This window comes from Paramisgurnus dabryanus, chromosome 13 (genome assembly GCF_030506205.2).
Source record: "Paramisgurnus dabryanus chromosome 13, PD_genome_1.1, whole genome shotgun sequence".
NCBI lineage: Eukaryota > Metazoa > Chordata > Actinopteri > Cypriniformes > Cobitidae > Paramisgurnus > Paramisgurnus dabryanus.
The window spans coordinates 36,635,903-36,660,109 of NC_133349.1; the positions used below are offsets into that span (position 1 = coordinate 36,635,903).

General features: G+C 41.2%; 1 pseudogene; it reads left to right on the top strand.

Moving 5' to 3' along the window:
* The first annotated feature begins 20,275 nt into the window (after positions 1–20,275).
* On the top strand, positions 20,276–23,754 carry LOC141279945 (uncharacterized; annotated as a pseudogene).
* Positions 23,755–24,207: the final 453 nt, after the last annotated feature.

Sequence of the window (24,207 nt, forward strand, 5' to 3'; positions counted from 1 at the left end):
CCACATTTTTTTATAAAGACTGGTCTTCATCGGAATCAAAACTGTTTCAGCCTTGCACTTTGACCCTTACTTGACCCTGACTGACCCTGGCTAAGCTGGATTACATCTGGGCTGGTTGTCATCAAGCCTGTCCTCCAATAGGCCATTTATGCAAGCAGCCAAAAACAACCTATAGTTAGGTTTTAAGGTTAAGCACCCTCTAGCAAGAGTCCTTTATTGCATGTGACACCATGAAATGACATGACCATTGCAAGCAATCAATAGGCAGATTTGTTTATATGTAAAGTGTGAAGTTACATGGTCCCTTACCCATCATTATTTCTAATATTTAATTCACAAAATGTGCTTTTGCATTTATGCATTTTGCAGACTCTTAGGAAAAGCAACTTACAGTTCATTCAAGGTTTACCTTTTTTCTGTACCAAATATGTGTCCCTTGGAGCGAGTACGGCACAACGATAATATTATGATTCAATTTAACTTTCAGACATGATAAGGTCGTTTGGCTGAGGCTGTGTTCAGGGCCGGAGTGGGACTCATTTTCAGCTCCAGAGTTTATGCCTTAGAACAGCCCACTTTAGTTCACGACTGACTATATTAAAATAATATCATTAAATCCTCAGCAGCCTACATGTCTGCACTAGTGCACTGTTCTCTGCAGCCTTGCAATTCCTTGTATTTTTCAAATATATCATTTCCAATTCAGTGCAAATACAGTAGCCTAAACAATTATGATTTTTGCCATAATCTTGCAGCCCTGGTATTTTAATTATTCAATTAAACTTCTTCAAAAACTACTGAAAGGGAACAAATGTGTTAGTTTTTTCCCCTGTATTTTTCTATTTTCTATTTTACTCTTGTAAAAGATGTTGAATAATGACTATTCATAGATGATTCATTGTTACATCTAGATTTAAAAAATATGATTTGTAGATCCTTTTCCTTTTAAAGGCCATTCATAACAAGTCACTTTCAAGTTTACTTTAAATCTAGACATCTAGACAAAATTCGTGTTCACAGGGGAGTGCTTTGAAAAGCAGTAGAAAACTGCACATACTGCATTAAAATTGAAACCCCAGAAATTACGTGAGTGGAGCTAAATAAGTGCTGGCAGTCTAGGGATAGCAACCTTTAACCCGGTGGCATGACAACACTGGCCCTCGTGGCAAAAAAAACAGACCGGCCCACCGGGAATTCTCCCGGTCCTCCCTATGGCCAATCCAGACCTGGCTGTAGATTACTATAATGTTGTGAATAATGTTCAATATCTTGTACAGACTGACCGACTGGCTTCATAAGATCTCAATATATCTTCAGGAGCTAAAGGGATAATGTTGCCTGTATCTACTTTTTGGACTTTCAAACACAATGAACCTGCGGACTTGCATTTTGTGAATCACCAAAGACCACAATTTCAGCTAAAAATCTTCTTGAATGGCCTATGACCGAAATAACACTTTATAAATGAAACGCAATGATAAACCACAAATCTCCAGAGATACAAAAGAAGAACCTTTAAACAATTCAAAATTTTTTTCAGAAAACCTGTCTTCATATTGCAGCACAGTGTGTTTTGACTTAATTGTCTGAATAGTTTTCAACCTGATCTCACAAAGTTCTGTGGGTTGCTCATTTTTCCGTGTCATTCTCACGGATCTCCGCATTTTTCCGTGGCCCTCCTACGGACTGTCTTTTTCCGTGGCATTCTCACGGACTGGTTACTCAACTGCATTTTCCTGTTTTCAAACCATTTTCGCTTCAGTTTAGGGTTAGGTTTGGTGTATACTATTTTTTTCTGATTTATTCTTTTATATTTTCTAAACTTTAAACAAATGTCGCCTGGCGTTGGGGTTAGAGTTGGGTTTGGGTAAGGATGTCATTTTATGTAAATTTAACCCTAAACCGAAGCGAAAATGGTAAGAAAATAAGAAAAAACAGTTGAGTAACCAATCAGTGAGAATGCCACGAAAAAGACAGTATGTAGCAGTGCCACGGAAAAATGTGGAGATCCGTGAGAATGCTACGGAAAAAATAGCAAAAAATTCCGTGACTATCCCACAAAAATTTGTGAGATCAGGCTGATAGTTTTGAGGCCTCTGTACATGACAATCTTAATATGTTGTTTCTTTCTAAGGATGTTCGAAACAGAATGCTACATTAGCTACAATTATCAGTATAAACAGTATTAGATTCAGCTCCCAGCATCTTCAGTAATTGCTTTTTTAATCAAACTCACAATCAATAAGCTGACGTGGTGACAGGAAGTCAATGCGACAGACATGTGCAGTCAGAGACAAGGCCTGTCTGAGACATATAGCACCAAGCCATCATCTGCAAAGACCAAATGAAATACATTCCACAACTGGGACAAACGTGCAATTACAATTATAGTTTTGAGTGAGAAATTAATGTTATCTAAAAAACAAGGGTCCTTCTGAATTTTCAAAGAGCCAACATTCCAGAACCCCTGTTAAGGTGTATTGCTAACACTAAATATCCTATGATTCCCTTTCAGTCGGTCACTACGACGTCATGTCTCATCTCTATATGAGTTTGAGTGTGTGTTGTGTTACACAGGTGTGCTTCATTACTTCACCACCCAAAAAGAGCTTAAGGCCCAATCCCATTTCTCTGTCTTACCCCTTCCCCTTACCCCTACCCTTACCCCATGTTCACAGGCGAGTAAGGACCAATCGAGATAGCCCTTTCTCTCTCGTGAACGTCCAAAACTAAGGGGTAGGGGTAAGGGGAAGGGGTAAGACAGAGAAATGGGATTGGGCCTAAATTTGTGTCTTTAAAAGACTGCCATTCTCTCGTGTCACGGAAGATTGTGTCTTTTTAAGATGTCATTCCATCTGTGCTGTTCCAGGTGCGGCATTTACATGAATCTCGCAGATGGTCATGACCGCTGTCTGTCGTGCTCGGGCAACCAGCACGCCGAGGCTGCGAAACATGAGGCGTCATGTTTCTATTGGGGAAACATAACCCTTGCAGATTTAAGGGTGGGTCTCATTCCTCCAGGAGCATGTACCCCCCCTCCGTTGTTCCGCATCGTCACTCCGGCTCTCAGCTCTTAGATTCTTGTCCAGTAGAGGTGCCAATGGAGATGGCTGGGTCCTGTTCTACAACACCTGCAGCATCCGCCGGCTCTCCCGTTGATGATTCGATGTCGGTCGCAGCATAGGAGGGGGCTGTCATTCTCTAACACTGGTACAGATCAGGTAGCGCAGCCCGCAGTTGACTCGAAGATGATGGCCATGCTCGCTACGGCCGCGGTCAACCTCCCCCACCTGAACCATCCCACCTTGACGATTGGTTTGACGGAACTGCTTGTGTGTCTCAGCACTCAGCCCTCACTGAGTCCTCGACACCAACGCATTTTAACAGCAATAATAATAAAATGCAATGTTGACAGGCATTATTTGAAAATGACATCCCATGGTGCAATGCAAAGATACTGCCATCAGATCCATTTATTTATCTTTAGAAAAATAGGCAAAAGATGATGCATGTGGTATGAATTTTTATAATGATAGTAAAAGCATAGTCCATATTAAGAAGTTAAGACTGCTCCTCTAAACAATTCCCAATCTAGTTTAGTCTTTAAGCCTAACTGTTGATTATTAACTGGGGTTATATTAAATAATGAATATGAAAACTGACATGTTTTTATGGTCTTGGTCTCAACTCGGTCTCGACTCAGACTTGCTTCCTCAAAGACTCGGTCTTGACTCAGACTTTACTGTATTTGAAAACCAATAGACTCTGTCTCGACCCTAAAAGACTTGGTCTTGACTCGAACTGGGCATAGGTGGTCTCGTCCCCATCACTAAAACTGGACTCCGTCGAACTAGCAGGACATGTGACAGAAGTGCATATAGAACACGTGACTATGTTCAAAGGCAAGACAGCATTCCCGCTGAAACTTTTGAGAGGATCCTGGGGCATATGGCAGCAGCTGCGACCATGACACAGATCGGGCTGCTTCAGTACCGGCTTCATGACCGGGCGTGGCACAGTGGCCTGCACCATGTAACCATTACACCAATGTGCCGTCGCACTTTCACTCCGTGGTCAGACCCATTGTTTCTCCGGGCTGGTGTACCCTGAAACAGGACTCCAGGCATGCCATAGTGTGCACAGATGCCTCCACCACAGGGTAGGGGGCCACATACAACGGGTGTGCAGTCTCAGGGGTTGGACGGCACCCCATCTGCACTGGCACATCAACTGCCTCAAGTTGTGGGCTGTATATCTAGCACTTGTTCGCCTCGTTTACAAGCTTCAATGAAAAGATGTAATAGTTTGCAACGACAGAAATGCGACTGTTGCTTATAAGAACCACCAAGGTGGGTTACGCTCTCATCACCTGTCGCATCTCGCCCGTTACCTCCTGAGGTCCTTTCATGCTGTTCACATTCCGGGGTCGCTAAATATAGCAGCCGACGCGCTCTAACTAGTAGCGCGCATTGGCAAATGCGGACTCCACCCCCAGTCGGTTCAGCTGATTTGGAGACGTTTAGGCAGGGCACAGATCGATCTGTTTGCCGTGGTTCTTAAACATTTTCGGAATGCTGCGTCCTTTTGTACAATGCAACCATTTGTGGTCCCCCAAAGAAAATGTATGACATAAAACATTCTAAAACTTCAAAACATATTAAATAATGTATTATCAATTACAGGCTGTGAGTCAAAAACAGGTAAAATTAAGAGAATGTGCATTGAGTCCACTTTAACTCACTGCATAAGTAAACTTTTGAATACAATCTTTACGCTCATTGTAGTCCAATAAAAGAGATTTCATTTGGAGACCATAATTTGTGTCATCGTAGACTTTGGGATTTGTAACTTTGCACTTACACACAAAAAAAATAATCATTAAACATTAGGACTCTTTAAAAGACTTATTGTAAATCTCTGGCACTGCGCAGTTTGTAGGTCAGGCTGTTTTGTCACTCTATAATGTAAGCAGACATTCTACTTTCAGATTTAAAGAGAATCATTTAAAGTCACATTAAAAGCAATTATAATGGAAATTGGGCAGGAACAAGTGGATTGGTTTGTTAGGACTGGATGTATGTGAGCAAGCCGCAAACGTGTGTTTGCTGCCATTCAAGTTGATATGTTTGGTGATTTCTCCCACATTTTTAAAATCCGCTTTTATTTGCATTCATTGATTTAGGGGGAGGATGAAAAGATCCATGCAGAAATGCTGATGCTGACCAGTGCATAGATAATTTGCCATGAAAGACAATCAATAAATAACAAACAGTCCCTAATCAGGGCCGAACCTGACAGAATGACATTCCATTATTCCTGTCTAGCATAGTGCAGTCAGAAGAAGTAAACTTTATAGAGCGTGATTTCCATGATTTCACACATATACATGCACAGTATGTTGCAGTACGTATCTAACTGAGGACTCTGTTTTCATAAAGCTAATGGAAACCAAAACTATACCCCTAAGATAGAATCTTAAAAAACATACAGTAATTAGTTATTTGTGACTGGCTTAACCGATCTTTACCTCTAGTGGGAACACAAATCACACTCACACATGTACAAGGGCAGGCACGTGCACACATAGACATCAAAGGGGGCTTGAGCACCTGCCCTTTTTATTCCTGGAGAGAAAGTGCCCTTTTTTTCTGGGGTGCTTTTTTTTTTTAAAAAAAATATGATCTTTATTCATATAACAACTGATGTCTGTCTGTTTCTTGTGTTTTTTACTTGTTGCTTATTTAATTTAACATGAATTTATTCAGAAATCATTTAAATGAGATTTAAACTCTTATATAAAGAAAAATAGCGCTATTTGTGGCACACAAACGGTTAACAGATGAGTCCCGCCTCCAAAATTCAAATCGCTAATATGATTGGCTTTACCTTTCCTTAGTCCCGCCTCTCTAACTTACTTCGCTTTATGATTGGTTTGTCTACACTCGTGCTGCATCATTCGCGCTTCAAGCCCCAAAGCTCAGCCTGCCCTGAACGAGACGCGATCATGTGCATGATTATGCAGGCAGCTACCGGTAAGTGTTTGAGGATGAAAGCATTCTTATATTAACAGTTTTATGCACAAAATATGGGAAACGTTGTTACACATAACGATTCAGGGACATTGTTTTCCATGGCAATCCCATATTAACCTGAAGAGTTGCAAACTTGTAACAGTGTAGTGTATGTAGTTTAAATAAACTGCTCATAAAATAATAAAGCACAAACAATAATATAATTGCTAATTACAGTAGTAAGCTTTTTTTGCGTTTTTTGTAATGGCTTTTAAATAAGTATAATGTGTTATACTGGAGTGCTGTAGTAGATTGGGAAGAAATCTTATGGTTCAGAATTGTACTTGCCCAGTCTGAATTTTCACTGACATCACAAAAAAGTAAAATATAAAATACAAATAAAATAGGCCTAATCTATATTTGTTGTTTCTGACATGTGTAATCCTAATAAATATGAAACCTAAGATTAAAGGTGCCAAAGGATGTGTTGTCATAATATGTTAAATCGTTCTTTGACAATTACATAGAAGGTATGTTGCTTTATTAAGTGCAAAAATTATTCAGAAACGTTTTTACATGTCCATTTACAACCCTAGAATTTATCATTTGAATGAAATGGTCTATTTTTGCCCTATTTGAAAGGGTCATGAATAATAATGTTGAGCTCTGCTCTGAGGCTCATGCCAGAAGCTCACATTAGTAAACAGACCTTATATTTTGAGCCCTTATCAGACAAAAATACATTTTGAGTAACAACTAATCAGCTAAACGCTAGCATATGATATAGCATTTATTGGCATGTAGCGCTAACTCAGCAGTCACAACTTTGTTTTTAGCATTTTAACAAATTTGTAATTAATGTGTAATTTAATGTTTTCAAAACATGCACATTGTGTAATGGCTTCCTTTCCTGCTCTATAAACCTAGACTACTAAGGAGACCATGGTGTCTGTGTGAACAACTGATTATTTTGTAGACATCTTTTGAAAATTAAACAATTGCGTGAGTTTGAGGAAGATAAAATTAATTAACTTTTTTAATATTTTTTTAAAAAGGAAGTCAGAATTGCATTAATATATATATACTTTTTTATACATAATTATGAGAAGTGCCCTTTATTTCACTTGAGCCCCTGCCCCTCCGAATGTCTGTGCACGTCCCTGTACAAGGGTAATACCGTTTCATCACATTTAAAGAGTGACAGATCATGAGTGACAGCAGAGGGTCTCTGACTGAACATATAAATAGAACTGAATTACCCTCAACCTCTCTGACACGTACTACAATCAATATAAGTACAAGTCCATCTCCTGAATAAAAATTCATAAACCTAAAGCAGAGAGCATGAAATAGGTTGTGTGATACATCTGATTCAGTCGCAATGTGCTGAGGTGCTTAGCAACTCTTTGGTTTTTCTTTATCATTCATGGGAAAGTGATGTGGGACGTGTCACATGCTTGATGTGCTTTGACATTTTTAGGGGGGAAATACTCCAGAATCATATCAATCAACACTGCATGTTGAAAGTGCTTCACAGTTCAGTGATGGCAATTGATTTTGATGCCAATTGAATTTAAATAAATCTTAGCAACAAGCATGTTTACTTTTGGGTAACATGCAAATGATCATTACCTACACCTTAAACGTACTCTCTGAAAATTGCGAGGACAATAACAACAAAGGAGTAGATATACTGTATATCAGCTTACCATTCAGTGTTGCAATGGTTTTACCCAATACTTAGCTCCAGTTTTTAAGGTTGGTTTGGTGATACTTGAGGTTCGAGGACTGCCACAAATTTAAATCAGGACTTTGATTGGGCCACTGAAGGTTATTTACCTTTGTGTTCTTGAGCAACTCCAACATTTCTCTGGGCTTGTGCTTGGGTTCATTGTCCTGTTGAAGGGTACATTTCTCCCAAGCTTTTTCCCAGTTTCTCTGCATCATTTCTACATATTTTGCTCCATCTTTTCCTCCTTCAATTCTAGCCAGATACCCAGTTCCTGCAAGTAAGAAGCTTCCCCACAGCACCATGCAACCACTACCTGTATACTTCACTGTAGAGATGATGTGTATAGAGCAGGAGTGGGCATTACTGATCCTTGAGGGCCACTGGCTGCAAAGTTTAGCTCCAATCATAAGCAAACACCTGAAAATCTAATCAAAGGCTGCAGGATTACTTGGAAGTTACATTCAGGTGTGTTTAATAGTATTGGAGCTAAACTTTGCAGGACAGTGGACTTAACAGTTTAAGTTTTGGCCCATAACCTCTATTTCGTCTCTAAAAAAACTTTTTATAACAGTGCTGCTTGAACACATTTAAAATTCTGGAGCAAACTCCAGATGTGCTTATTTTTTAGGTTTCATTTGTGCCACCCTCCTACTGGCAAGTGCTAGGCAGTGCACAAAACTCACATGACTGGACAGCACAAGAGAGAAACAGAAATTCTCAAATTACATGGTCTCAGAAAGTGCTAATACTGGATGTGTTCAATTCAACACAAAGTTTGTATTGAATCTGCATTAAGAAGTACATCCTGTGGTCAAGTGCTGTCTATGAGCGTATGTGCTTCTTTGTTAAAATTAAACATTGGTTATTAATGTAATGGTCCTAATGAGGCAGCACTTCCTGTAACCATGCTCAGTAATGCGTGTGTAATATAAGGAGCACAAGGAACACCATAACACTAATCCAGACATCCTATTAGACATAGATATAATAATCCAAGTATGTGTGTGTGTGTGCGTGTGTGTGTGTGTGTGTGTGCGTGCGTGCGTGCGTGTGTGTGTGTGCGCGCATGGGCGCATGTGTGTGGATGACATCATAGAATGGACAGGGTTGGCTAGCAGTATAATGAGAATCTGATCTTATACTGACTGTGTGTTAATCATCTGAGAGGTCTGAGAAAATAAATAGTTAAATGGAGCATCAAAACTCTACAGAGTATCACAACTTTCTATTTATTTTCATATTTGTAATCCAATGAAAATATCGGTTTGATGGCCTTCTCTTAAACCAGAATTTTTTTCCAGGTTATTGTAGAATAAATAAATAAAACATATAGATACATAATTTTTTTACATTTTGATAATATTTTTACCACAATTAATTATTTTAAGTTCAAATCAGGCATTCAAATGGGTAATAAAAGTGATTTAATTGTTTTTTGGTACTAGATAAAATGGTTTAACTACTGTGATTTTCACGCAAAAATGATCTGTATGTGTCAGTTGTGGAAATAAAACATTTTCTTACTACAAATGCTTGTTTTAAGGAATAATAATTTATACATTTTAACACAATATTTTAACTTTTCTAGTTTGTTTTTGCATTATGGCAAGGCAATTCTACTTCTACAGCACATTTCTACACAGCGGTAATTCAAAGTGCTTTACATAATAATAATTTGCTGAGAGTATAAAATGTATATAATGAAAAAATAACAGTAAAAATAAGATACTATAAAACCAAAGATATATAAGCTTTTAAAATAGCAATTAAAAGGAAATACATTTAAAATGTACACTCACCTAAAGGATTATTAGGAGCACCATACTAATACTGTGTTTGACCCCTTTTCGCCTTCAGAACTGCCTTAATTCTATGTGGCATTGATTCAACAAGGTGCTGAAAGCATTACTTAAAAAATGTTGGCCATATTGATAGGATAGCATCTTGCAGTTGATGGAGATTTGTGGGATGCAAATCCAGGGCACGAAGCTCACGTTCCACCACATCCCAAAGATGCTCTATTGGGTTGAGATCTGGTGACTGTGGGGGCTTTGTGACATGGTGCATTATCCTGCAGGAAGTAGCCATCAGAGGATGGGTACATGGTGGTTATAAAGGGATGGACATGGTCAGAAACAATGCTCAGGTAGGCCGTGGCATTTAAACGATGCCCACTTGGCACTAAGGGGCCTAAAGTGTGACAAGAAAACATCCCCAACACCATTACACCACCACCAGTCTGCACAGTGGTAAGGCATGATGGATCCATGATGTAAAGGATTTACATATTCGAATCAGAATTGTCGAATCTTTCCATAGTCGACCGATAGTCGAATCATCTATGTTTGTGTGCATGGGTTGGGAAGGGGCCAGGTAACTTTTATTTTCTTTCACAAGCAGCACACATAAACAACTTTCTGATAAAGTGACCAAAACTGTCTTTCAAGTAATAAAAGAAGACAAAACTGACGATGCATTTATATATATATATATATATATATTTTTTTTTTTTAAGGTAAAATGTAAGGCAACATTTGTTTAATTATTCCTCATAACATTTTAAAGCCACGATCTACACACCATCACACAAAAATAAATTTTGATAAATAAACCTAAAAAAATAACAAAGGTGTTCCTGCTTTGGAAACTCTGGCTACAATTAAGTGTTTTTATTTAATTTGGAGATTTAGCGCGTCAAAGCAGTCATGACCAAAAAAACCCGACAAATGAGAAATGACAAATAATTTGTGATTGTGACTGTAAATGATAAAAACTAAGCTTTATATACAATTCGTTGTATATAACCATATATACAAAACGTTAATTTATAACAAGAAAAACACAGAAATTAATGATTTTATAGACACTACGCGTTATTATTTAGCACAGAAATACCTGCTTGCTTGCTTTGACTTTGATCATCTCTGTATTAACTTTAGATACAGAAAGACCGGATGATATTATTTATTTCAGGAATCTCTTTGCTATCATTTGAAAGTGAACACCGATCGACAATAATATTAAATCACAAGAAAGACATTCGTGTCAGGCAGAAATAGGTTCGGTGCAGATACTAGTTTCCGTTTCATCACCGAAAAAAAAAAACGGCTTACCTGTTTTGTAGTTTAACTTTTGACTTTTGAAGATAACCACTCTGTTTTAAATACATTTTAAAAACTTATACTCGTCGAAAAACATCAGTTTTTTAATGTTTAGTTTGATGAACTCCTAAATATGAGACGCAGAGCACCTAGCCCGTTCGGCTAAATTGCATGTGCAAGCATGGCCAGCACGCAATAGCGCAACATCGATACAACAAAAAGCTATCCCAATACGTTTATAATAAATACAATTTTGTTAATAAAATAAGGTCAGAAGTAACAAAGTGCAGAACAAATATGTAAAATGCCTCAAGTGCACGGAAACAAAACACAAGCCAAATAGTTAAATCAGATAACCCAAAGTGATTTATAAATAAAATAAAATATAGAAATTATTAAAAGAACGAAAGGCATAATATAATTTGCCAGCTTTTTCTTTTAAATGTAGAAACAAAGAGGCAATGGTTTATTAACATAGAAACCTCTTATGGACGTGTAGCCCAGTCACAGGGGTTGTTGGATTTATTAACGCATTTTAAAAATATTTATTGAAAGCTGCTACTTCACATATTATTTGCAGCATTATCATAATATGCAGTATATTTATATATTGTGAGAAAGCTGTTATATGTGAAATCAGATAATGTGTGCACCCATATACGGCCAAAATTGAATGATCCTCATTTCGTAACACATCTGCGACGATTCGACTGTGAGATTGGTAGTCGAATCAGGCTTCTCCTATCGATGCATCGAATCTTCGACTATTCGGGGTCACCCCTAATGGATCCATGTTCTCATTCTGTTTACGCCAGATTCTGACTCTACCATCTGAATGTCTCAACAGAAATCGAGACTCATCAGACCAGGCAACATTTTTCCAATCTTTAACTGTCCAATTTTGGTGAGCTTGTGCAAATTGTAGCCTCTTTTTCCAATTTGTAGTGGAGATGAGTGGTACCCCGTGGGGTCTTCTGCTGTTGTAGCCCATCCACCAAGAAGGTTGTGCGTGTTGTGGCTTCACAAATGCTTTGCTGCATACTTCGGTTGTAAAGAGTGGTTATTTCAGTCAAAGTTGCTCTTCTATCAGCTTGAATCAGTCGGCCTATTCTCCTCTGACCTCTAGCATCAACAAGGCATTTTCGCCCACAGGACTGCCGCATACTGGATATTTTTCCCTTTTCACACCATTCTTTGTAAAACCCTAGAAATGGTTATGCATGAAAATCCCAATAACTGAGCAGATTGTCACAGGTCGGGGCGGACCACTGGCACTCTAGACCCTAGAGTGCCCGTGGTCCAATACCACCTCGAGGAGTCTTTAGAGTTCCCAAAAAGCAGACAGACACTAAACTTAATAAAACTAATTTGATTTGTTCTTAAGTTATTTAAAATAGCCTCTCTTGTCTAAAAGTCCTACTCTCTGCCTCTCTCCTTCAGACCAACCACGACAAATGAGTATCAGGCAGCTTACAGAAGGGGCTTTCTTCTGCCGGGCGGCAGCGGTGAGTATACAATTCAATTCAATTTTATTTATATAGCGCTTTTCACAATTGTTAATTGTTGCAAAGCAGCTTTACATGATTAGATGTAGGGGAGAACACAGAAAATCAATAGATAATATAAGAAGTAGAATATAGCGGCTAAGGTTAAACCGTACAAACGAGCGTATTAATAATGTAACGTATACAGTAAAGTGCTAAGTTAAGCCAAAGTGGGCTGACTCTCCCGGGGACGAAAAAACCCCTAGGAGAAAACCCAGTGGGAAAAACTCCTAGAAGGACAAAAACCCTTGGGAGAAATTAAAGAGTAACTAAACCCCTGGTCAGAGCCTGACTCCACCCACTGCAATATTTGAAAAATGCAAGAAAAGTGGGCAGATCCCAACGGAGATGGGACGAACTAAAAGTGTGTGGTGAGATCGTAACAAGGGCGTGGTGAGCTTGAACCTGCTTACGTCGTGAGTTATTTCTTGGACCCAACATCCAATAGGAAAATTCAACTGCAGTAGCCACCGTTCAACCTGAAGAGGGCAGCACTCAGACGTTTTTACACCATATATTGTAGTATTGAAACACTTTATATCCAAATGTCAAAAAACTTACTAAAATCAATGAACAGCACTAATAAAGCATCATTCTTACAGATCATTAACTAAAAAAAGTTGGTTTAGGGTTTAGTTACTCTTTAATATATATTTATATATATTTACACGGTAGGGATAGGAAGCGGGTAAGCGGATATAACTGGTTCAGCCGGTGGTCGTTGGTCGCGCATCGGCTGGGCATCACGTTGGGGGACAGCCAGTAGATCAGTGGTGTGATGACCTTCACAGCAACAGGAACTGGGTCTGTTTGTCTCATTGTCATCGGGGTCGAGAACGAGCAGGGAGACAAAAACAGAATTCTATTAGCGTAGGGGCCGTTCGCATGTAATGCAAGTGTCATACATTATAGTGGTTTAAGTCAGCTCGGTTCCAGACAGGCTAACTATTGCGGCAATAGTATATTCAGGGCCGGCGTCAAGGGGGGGGCATTCGCAGACAGTGCCCCCCCAAACAGGTTGTTGTGCCCCCCTACAAAGTTTTTTATTAATTTAATATATATCCAGAATAATTAAAATAAATTAAATGTCATGGAGTGACTTAAGAGAGAAACCGGAAGGGGTGTGTGGTCTTCGGGCGAACCTGCTTCCGCCAAAGGCGGATGGAATGCAAGCCTTCTAAAGAGTCGGAAGGCCCCGTTGATCCGGCGATCGCACGGAAGCGAGCGGAAAGAGGACGGGGCTGAAAGAGACGAGAAGAAGCAGTTTATTATAGCTGATATGGCCGGTTAGTCGGAGTGTTTGGGCGAGTGCAGCAGACAGAAGGCGTAAGATATTGTTGGCTGGGCGAAGAAAGATTAAGGATTTGGCAGGAACAGAGACTGGGCTGAGTATATCTAGATCAATCCCTATCTGTGAAACGTTCGATGGAAATGTGTAACAAGCTTTGGGTGATTGTAGACAGGAAAACTCACCGGAAGCACTGCCGAAGGAGGCCGTTCAGAGAAGATCACACGGCAGCAGTGAAATTATCCAGTAGCTGGAAGAGTGAGAAAAAGACCTCATGTCAGTAACAGTGTGAGTACCCCAAATCACTGTTTCAGTAGCATAATCCTATGAGTATGAAAAACCAGTGAGTCTTTTGTGAGTTGTGGCATAGTGTGAGCGGCCCCACCGTGGAGAGGAGTCGTGGGTGAGCAGGGGACAAATAGTGAGGGAAGAGACTGGAGTGTCGTAGCGGTGACGTTTACATCCACCTACCCGTTACACCAGTGCTTCAACGATTCCCAGGACGAGTCTCCGGCCAGATGTGGTTCTGACCCTATTTCACCAAGAGTGTGTGGAGTCTAGTGAGCATTGAGGCTGGCGAAGTGACCATCTTTATCTATATGCCGCTGGTGACCTCTTGACTCGTCCCCCCCACGTGACAGTGGTGAGACAGCGATACCAAGTAAGAACAGAGTGGATATTGTGGGAAGCATTAACGGTGAGAAGTTTGGCTGCTGTAGGAGAAAATCAGCTATGTGTGTATTATTACCTGTTGTGGAGTATTCTTTAAAGGTTCGCCCCTGTCTAGATCTCTTGTCCTGTCGGTTGGAAGAGAGGAGAGGGAAGCGTTCGATCCACCCAGTGTAACCCACCCCGGGTGAAACATCTTACCTGAACCCACCTGTGTGGTGACACCAGCGGAGGCCGTGCTAGGCCCAACGCAGCAGCAGCCTTCGACCTGCACATCCATCCGCCCTTGTTTGAAGCCGAGAGTTGGTATATCCTTTTCCCACATATTCCACTATAGCAAAGTAAATCTAAGGAGGAGTCCGGGTGTCTGTTTGCCAGTTGCCCCTTTATGTACTTACCATATGCCTAAAGCTAAAGCCAGCATATTGTGTTGTATACCCACCTGTATGCCCAAGTGAAGCCCCAGTCGCCCTTCTATACACTTACCATATGCCCGAAGCTAAAGCCAGCATATTGTGTTGTATACCCACCTGTATGCCCAAGTAAAGCCCCAGTCGCCCTTCTATATACTCACCTTATGCCCAAAGCTAAAGCCAGCATATTGTGTTGTATACCCACCTGTATGCCCAAGTGAAGCCCCAGTCGCCCTTCTATATGCCCGAAGCTAAAAACAGCATATTGTGTTGTATACCCACCTGTATGCCCAAGTGAAGCCCCAGTCGCCCTTCTATATACTCACCATATGCCCAAAGCTAAAGCCAGCATATTGTGTTGTATACCCACCTGTATGCCCGAGTGAAGCCCCAGTCGCCCTTCTATATACTCACCATATGCCTAAAGCCAAAGCCAGCATATTGTGTTGTATACCCACCAGTATGCCCAAGCGAAACCCCAGTTGTCTTCTTTATACTCACCGTATGCCCCAAAGCTAAAGCCAGCATATTGTGTTGTATACTTACGTGTATGCCCAAGCGGAGATCCAGTTGCCCCTTATACACTTACCTGTATGCCCAAGTGAAGATCCAGTTGCCCTTTGTATACTCACCTGTATGCTTAAGTGAAGCCCCAGCTGCCCATCAATATACCCACTGCCTGCCCGAAACTAAAGCCAGCACATCGTATTGCATTCTTGCCTGTACGCCCAAGTAAAAATCCAGTGGCCCTTCCGTATACTCACCGACTTGCTTAAAGCCCTAGCCAGTGCATTGCCCTGTTATACTTACCTGTATGCTCCAGTGCAGATCTAGCGGACCCCTCTGAAGTGCCTACCCATACGTCGACTTGTCACCCAGTGATACAAAGCAGCGGAAGTCCTCCTTACACCTACCAGTACGGTTCAAGTCAGCTTTCGGCAGCAATCGTGCAGCCCCACCCGTAGCTGGATGGTCAGGAGTTCAACCCGCTGGGCCGCCCCGGCGCTCGCCATGTATAGCAGCAGGTACCCATCTTGCATTCAAAATTGTGATACTTACCATCTGCATCCATTATGTCCAGGAAAGGAGAGGGCCATGGACAGTCTCCCTGTAAGCCAGAACAAAGGGCACCTTGTGAATAAACTGATTGTCGTTGCACGAACAGAGTAAAGAGGAGTGAAGGACCCACCTGAGATTTCCCGCGACGGATTCCAAGCGACTTGAGACTGTTACTCTCCGGCTGGAGAGTTGGATTTTAGCTTCCCCATCCCTATAAATCTTTTAAATAATTTAATAAAGTTTGTTTTAACTTTTACTTATGCTCTCTGGGCGTCTGGTCATTGGGGTGCTCTTGGGACCTCCTCAAGGTGGAAACTAGGGAGGGGTGAGACTCACGGCATCTGTGGTCCGCTCCGACCTGTGACATAAACATTGAATGTTTCATGACTTGTAATGTAATCAAATGAGAAAAATATAGTTGATATATGTTTTCTTTAAAGTGCCCGTATTATGAAAAACTCACTTTTTCTGGGTTTTGGGGTGTTATTTTGTGTCTCTGATGCTCCCACACGCATACAAACTTGGAAAAAAATCCATCCATGCTGTTTTGAGTGAGATACAGGTTTCTGAATGTCCTCTGCCTTGAGTCTCAGATTGCGCGAGTTAAAACTCACCTCTGTTGTGACGTAACAAAAAGTTTCGTCACATTCAGTTTGAATTTTCCCGCCCACCACCCCACTTGCAGGTCTCCACCCACCAGGTAGCTAGAGAGCATAGAGCAGTCACTTGAATGAGACCCTCTGTGCTGTTATCATGTCTCACGGAAATAACAGCGCTATTTGGATATTATGGATTATACTCCCACCTACTTTTAAAAACAAAGTTTTAACGCGTGATTATTGGAACCCGGAGTAATCTTATATACAGTGTGTTACGACGCACTGACGCACTGAAGTCCTCAGATTGTAGGCGATAAGACCTTCATGCGAAATCTGATGTAAACAACAGACTATGTATCTATATTTCACGGATTATACGCATTTGTGGAAAAAAATGGTAATTGGATGTATTTTATTGGACTTTCATGGATCATTCACACATCTGAAACAGACTGGATTCGATTCGCGATCGCGTTGTATCATCACAAAAGGTACATTAAGTCACGTTATATTTTGTATGTTGTCATCTTCTGTCACAAAATACTACATTTATGATGCTAGAGCTAAAAGCTTTTTGCCAAACTTACCGAGACCGTACGCCCCGGCTTTTCTGACGAGGCGAGCCTCTAATAACTTTACGGTCCGCATAGATATATACACGGTCCGGACCTCCCGCTAGCTTCTAGCAATTAGCACGCGGTCCACAAGCAGTATACATCCCCCGCCGGGTCTTAATTTCTGTAATTTGCGAAAATAATGCGTTTGAAAATGTTTAAAACGGGAATATGTTAGTATTGTCCAGGGAAAAGGAGTGTATTGTTCAGACTGCTACCTCACAATTTACGCTGGAATCTTTGTGTGTCATGATGAGTTTGACACACCGAGACCGGGCCTTACCGCCCCGGCTTTTCTGACGAGGCTAACCCCCGAACGGTCCGGACCTCCCGCTAGCTTCTAGCAATTAGCACGCGGTCCACAAGCAGTATACATCCCCCGCCGGGTCTTAATTTCTGTAATTTGCGAAAATAATGCGTTTGAAAATGTTTTATAATGGGAATATGTTAGCATTGTCCAGGGAAAACGAGTTTATTGTTGTGACTGCTAACGTAACATCACAATTTACTCAGGAATCATTGTGTGTCATGAGTTTCTTTTCCTGTAGTGTACTTATTAGTGATACTTTTCTGCATGATTTGTCTGTTGGCAACATAAACCGTTAATAATAATAATATATAAAATAATAACACAGTATGGTCTGTACTGCTCACGATACCACTGAGCATGCGCACGGGCACATGGCGTTAGTAGTGGGGCGTGATCAAAGGAGCAGCAGCTCATAAATATGTAAGACTAGCTCAAAACGGCACAATCTGAACTGCCCTGAAACAGAGGCTACTAGAGATGGGTAACAATCTTTTCCTACAAGCTATTTCGAGCAAACAACTTTTGAAACATGCTTGATGGAACTCATACACCTATATAACTTGTGGAAAAGCAGTCATAAGATGGGCACTTTAATTAAAATAGACCAGTTTCTCTGATTGGATGTATTGCCACGTCTTACGTCTTTAGCATATTTGTGACTTTATACTAGCAACGTGTTTTTTCGCGGCATTTTATGGATTGTGTAAAATATGGATATTAGAACATTTAGAACAAACAGCAACTTTAAGGAAGTTTAATGTTTGTACACGCCGTCTTCAGCTATTTTAAAGGTAAGTTAGCGTTGTTTTAAATTATGTAAGCTTAAATGTGAAGTGTGGCTATAGACGGTTAACAGCATTACAACGTGATTATGGTAAAGTGGCTTTTTTAAAGCTAGGAGGCAGTGTGCGCTGTCTATGAAACCCATTAATTTCAATTGCTTGCGCCGCGCGAGGGCGGTTTGTTGTTGCGTTCGAGCAAAGAGCGAGCGCAGCGGAGCTCAGCTTGCGCTTACGCCACGGTTGAAGTTCAATAGTTTTGCGCATAGTTTGTGGCCTTTTGCACTTTATACGGGAAATGAGCTGACAGTCTGAACCAGTTGTATGAGTGTGTGCTTGCACTGTATTTGTTGTTTTAATGTCTTGTTTTTGCAAGTTATTGTTGCTATTGCGTGCCCCCCGTTGGAAGCCACGTGCCCCCCTGTTAGATATGGTCTGGCGCCGGCTCGGAGTATATTACCCATATGAGGTATGTGAGTGCTTTGTTCTAGACAAAATAACTATTGCGGGATAAGTTCATTTACTGGACATTTTATGTGAATGCTTTGTTAAAGAAGAATGTCTTAAGTTTAGATTTAAATTGATCGACTGTGTCTGATACTCAAACATTATTTGGTAAATCATTCCAGAGCTTAGGGACTAAGTAGGAAAAGGATCTACCACCTTTAGACACTTTTGATATTCTAGGGATAATTAAGTGACCAGAATTTTGTGATCGCATATCACGTGGTGGATTGTATTCTGATAAAAATTTAATATACGAAGGCGCTAGGCCATTTAAGGCTTTGTAGATGATTAGTAATATTTTAAATTGTATCCGATATTTAACTGGTAGCCAGTGTAAAGATGCCAGAATTGGACTAATGTGGTCATACTTTTTAGATCGAGTAAGCACTCTTGCGGCGGCGTTTTGAACCAGCTGTAGCTTGTTTACCTGATTTGCGTGGCATCCCCGAGTAACGAGTTTCAATAATCTATTCTGGAGGTCATAAAAGCATGGATAAGCTTTTCTGCATCTGATGCAGACAGCATATGGCGTATTTTTGAGATATTTCTAAGATGGAAGAATACTGTGCGTCAGACGTTGGAGATATGACTATCGAAAGATAGATTGCTGTCGAACATAACACCTAAATTCTTAACCGTGGAAGATGGCACCACCGTGCAGCCATCTATGGACAACTTGTAATCTGACATATGATGTTTGGAGCGATTTGGTTCAATAATAAGTATCTCTGTCTTATTGGAGTTTAGCATAAGAAAGTTATGTGCCATCCAGTCCCTAATATCACTAATGCAGTCTGTTAGCTTAGCAAACTGGTGGGTTTCGCTAGGATGTGACGAGATGAAAAGCTGGGTATCATCCGCATAGCAATGAAAACTTATGTTATGTTTCCTGATAATGTCTCCTAGAGGTAACATATATAACGAGGATAGGATAGGGCCTAAAACTGATCGCTGAGGTACGCCGTATTTAACGGGGAAGTGATATGACTCTTCCTCATTTACATAAACAAAGTGATATCGATTGGTTAGATACGATCTAAACCAGGCTAACGCCTGACCACTGATGCCAACATAGTTTTCTAGTCTATTGAGTAAGATACAGAAAGGGTTTCACTTTTCAGGTATGCAGCGGTGAGTATTCAGAAGGGGCTTTCCTTTGCAAGTACGCAGCGGTGAGTATTCAGAAGGGGCTTCCCTTTGCAAGTATGCAACGTTGAGTATTCAGAAGGGGCTTTCCTTGGTAAATAGACAGCGGTGAGTATTCGGAAAGAGCTTTCCTTGGCAAGTATGCAGTTGTGAATATTCAGAAGGGGCTTTCCTTTGCAAGTATGCAGCGGTGGGTATTCCGAAAAGGCTTTCTTTCGCAAGTATGCAGCGGTGAGTATTCGGAAGGGGGTTCCCTTTGCAAATATACAGTATACAGGAAGAACTTTCCTTTGTAGGCGACAACAAACTCTGCCGGGATACAAACTCCGCCGGGGTACAACCTAAAGGTTACCTTGCCGGTCCCAAGCCCGGATAAAGGAGGAGGGTTGGGCGTAGGGTTAGCAATCCTACCCCGGAAAACACAACATGCTACAGAAACGTCAACAAGGAATCAACAAGAAAACTCAGCTCTAGGAAGGGAGAGGTCTTCGACGAGAAGATTTATGACACCAGGTAGCGAAAGCCGGAAGATTCTGGAAGCTGCAAGGCCGACACCTTTTCCTTTGAACAGAACAACCATTATTGGTACATGGAACGTAAGAACAATGTGGGAGACAGGGAAGATATTCCAAGTAACGGCGGAGATGAAGAACTACAATCTTGCCCTGCTGGGAGTTAGCGAGACCAGATGGATACAAACTGGACAGAAGCATTTAGCATCAGGGGAGATGTTGCTGTATTCTGAACACGAAGAGAACACCGCCCCCCACACACAAGGAGTCGCATTGATGCTTTCAAAAGAAGCACAAGGAGCACTCATAGGATGGGAACCTCATGGACCTAGAATTATAACAGCTTCCTTCCATACGAAGAAAGAGAAGATAAAGATGAACGTCATTCAATGCTACGCACCCACAAATGACAACGACGAAAACACCAAAGATCAGTTTTATGAGAGACTACGGTACATATTAGAGAAGTATCCAGAAAAAGACCGTACCATTCTGATGGGAGACCTCAATGCCAAAATAGGAACAGATAACACTGGATATGAAGAATTTATGGGGCGACAGGGACTAGGAAATAGAAATGAGATGGGGGAGAGGCTAGCAGACCTGTGTGCAACGAACAACTTGGTTATCGGGGGCAGCGTTTTCCCTCACAAAGACATCCATAAAGCCACATGGGTCTCTCCAGATCACATAACAAAGAACCAAATAGACCACATTTGCATCAATAAGAAATTCAGAAGGTCCATGCAAGACGTGAGAGCAAAGAGAGGAGCGTGGCTAGGTTAAAGCTGAAATTAAAGAAAAATTGGACAAAAGAGTACAAAACACAACAGAAGTATAATATCACCTCCTTGAGAGACCCTATCAAGTTACAAGAGTTTAAGATAACCCTCAGCAATAAGCTTCAAGTAGTAAAAGAGCTGCTGGAAGAGGATGAAAGCCCACTTGAGAGCAAGTGGAAAGGAATTAAAGAAACGTTACATCAACATGCCAGGAGGTGCTTAGCCCCCAAAAAAACCACCATAAAGAATGGATCTCTGTTGACACACTGAGGAAGATCCAGGAGAGGAAGACGAAGAAAAACGCCTTAAACATTAGTCGAACAAGAGCAGAGAAAATCAAGGCACAAGCAGAGTACACAGAAATAAATAAAAGAACAAAGAAGAGCATTAAAGAAGATAAGCAGAAATATGTAGAGGAACTGGCAAATAAAGCAGAACAAGCAGTTAGGGAGAGAAACATGAAAGAACTTTATAACACTACCAAGAAGTTAGCAGGGAAGTACAGTAGACCCGAGCACCCGGTCAAAGACAGGGAAGGAAAACTAATCATGGGGGACCAAGAACAGAGGAACAGATGGAAAGAACACTTTGAAGTACTCTTAAATAGACCAACACCGGAAAATCCACCAGACATTGAACCTGCCGAAACGTACCTTCCCATAGAGGTCAGCCCACCCACAAGAGAAGAAATTAAGGTAGCCATCAAGCAACTCCGGAACGGTAAAGCAGCAGGCCCAGACAGCATCCTAGCTGAAGGCGGACATAGAAACTACAGTGGGAATGCTATATCCACTATTTAAGAAGATCTGGGAAGAGGAACAAACACCAATGGACTGGAAAGAGGGATATCTCATTAAGATCCCTAAGAAAGGAGACATTAGTAATTGCACAAATTATAGAGGGATCACGCTGCTATCAGTGCCGGGGAAAATATTTAACTCTTTCCCCGCCATTGACGAGATATCTCGTCAATTAAGAGAAAACGCTTCCCCGCCAATGACGAGATTTTCCGTCTTTCCGCAATACCGCTATTATCCACCAGGTGGCGCCCTTCCGCAACTTCTTAAAACCGGAAGTATTGCCCTATGGCAAGCTGCTGCATGTCCGTTTCTGTTTTAAAGATCGCTTTGAATGGGATCTCTATGAAAAGTCCGTCATAAAAATGGAATTATCTCTGCTTTTTGCTCAAAATATGGTGTTTTTGCAAAAACCTACCCATATTCAAAAGCTGATTGCAAAAGAACCACTAAAGGTAGGATGAAACGTTTTTTTTTTTTTTGTTTCAAAGCAGAGGGTCTGTTCTTTCATTTTGTATATTGTATGTTTATATATTTAAAGAAGAACATTTTCTGGAAGGCATTAAACTTTGGTGAAAATCATGAAAAACGCTGGCGCTGGCTGGCAACTTTTTTTAAAAACGCTGGCGGTGAAAGAGTTAATAGGGTCCTGTTGAACAGAATTAAAGATCCAGTTGACCCACTTCTGAGAGACCAACAGGCTGGATTTTGCAAAGATCGATCCTGCAAGGACCAAATTGCAACGCTGCGAATTATTATCAAACAGTCGTTAGAGTGCAATGCACCTCTGTTCATCAACTTCCTCGACTATGAGAAAGCATTCGACAGTATGGACAGAGAGACACTGTGGAAGCTTTTACACCATTATGGGATACCGGAAAAACTCTCCACCATTATAAAGAACTCATATCAGAATTTAAGTTGTATAGTGATACATAGAGGGCAACCCACAGAGTCATTTCAGGTAAAGACAGGCGTCAGACAAGGATGTCTACTCTCACCATTTCTCTTTCTACTGGCGATTGACTGGATTATGAAGATCTCTACAGCGCAGAGAAGGAATGGAATCCAGTGGACACCTTGGAAACAGCTAACTGACTTGGACTTTGCGGATGACTTGGCCCTACTATCACACACACAGAAACAGATACAGGAGATGACAACTGGCGTTGCAGATACCTCCACACAAATTGGTCTAAACATTCACAAAGGCAAGAGTAAGATCCTTAAGATAAACACTACCATCACGACCCCAATCACGCTAGATAAAGAAGCATTGGAAGAAGTAGATACATTTACTTACCTGGGTACCATCATTGACAGCCAGGGAGGCTCAGAGATGGATGCTAAACAAAGGGTAGGGAGAGCACGAACAGCATTTATCTAATTGCGGAACATTTGGAGATCTAAAGAACTATCAACCAAGACCAAAATTAGGATCTTCAATACCAATGTAAAAGCAGTTCTTTTATATGGAGCAGAAACTTGGAAAACAACAGTTGCCATTACAAAGAAAATACAAGTCTTCATTAACAATTGCCTACGCAAAATACTAAAAATCCATTGGCCAGAGACCATCAGCAACAACGAACTCTGGAATAAAACCAACCAGATGCCTGCAGAAGAAGAGATTAAAAAGCGACGTTGGAGATGGATAGGGCACACCTTACGTACGCCAACAGACAACATTACTAGACAAGCCGTAGCATGGAACCCACAGGGCAGGCAGAAAAGAGGCAGACCAAGGAACACGTGGCGCCGAGAACTGGAAAGAGAACTTAATATCATGAAGATGACCTGGAACCAATTGGAGAAGAGAGCACAGGACAGAGACTCTTGGAGATCCCTTGTAGACGGCCTATGCCCCAGTAGGGGTGGAAGGCGTAAGTAAGTAAGTAAGCTAGCTTCCCTTTTGCAGGTGTACAGCGGTGAGCATACAAAAAAGGCTTTCCTTTACAGGTAGGCAGCAATGATTATACAGACAGGGTTTCCCTTTATAGGCGGGCAACGGTGAGTATGCAGAGGGGGCTTTCCTTTACAGGAAGGCAGCGGTAAGAATGCAGAGAGGGCTTTCCTTTGCAGGTGTACAGCGGTGAATATACAGATAGGGCTTTCCTTTGCAGGTGTACAGCGGTGGGTATACAGAAAGGACTTTCGTTTGTAAGCGGGCGGCTGTGAGTATACAGAAAGGAATTTCCTTTACAGGCAGCGATGAGTATGTAAAAAGGGCTCCTTTATAGGCGGCAAGCAGTGAAGACACCGGACGGGCTCTCCTTTGCCGGTGAGCGGAAGTAAGTACACAGAAAGGACTTTCCTTTACAGGTCAGTGGCAGTGAGTATACAG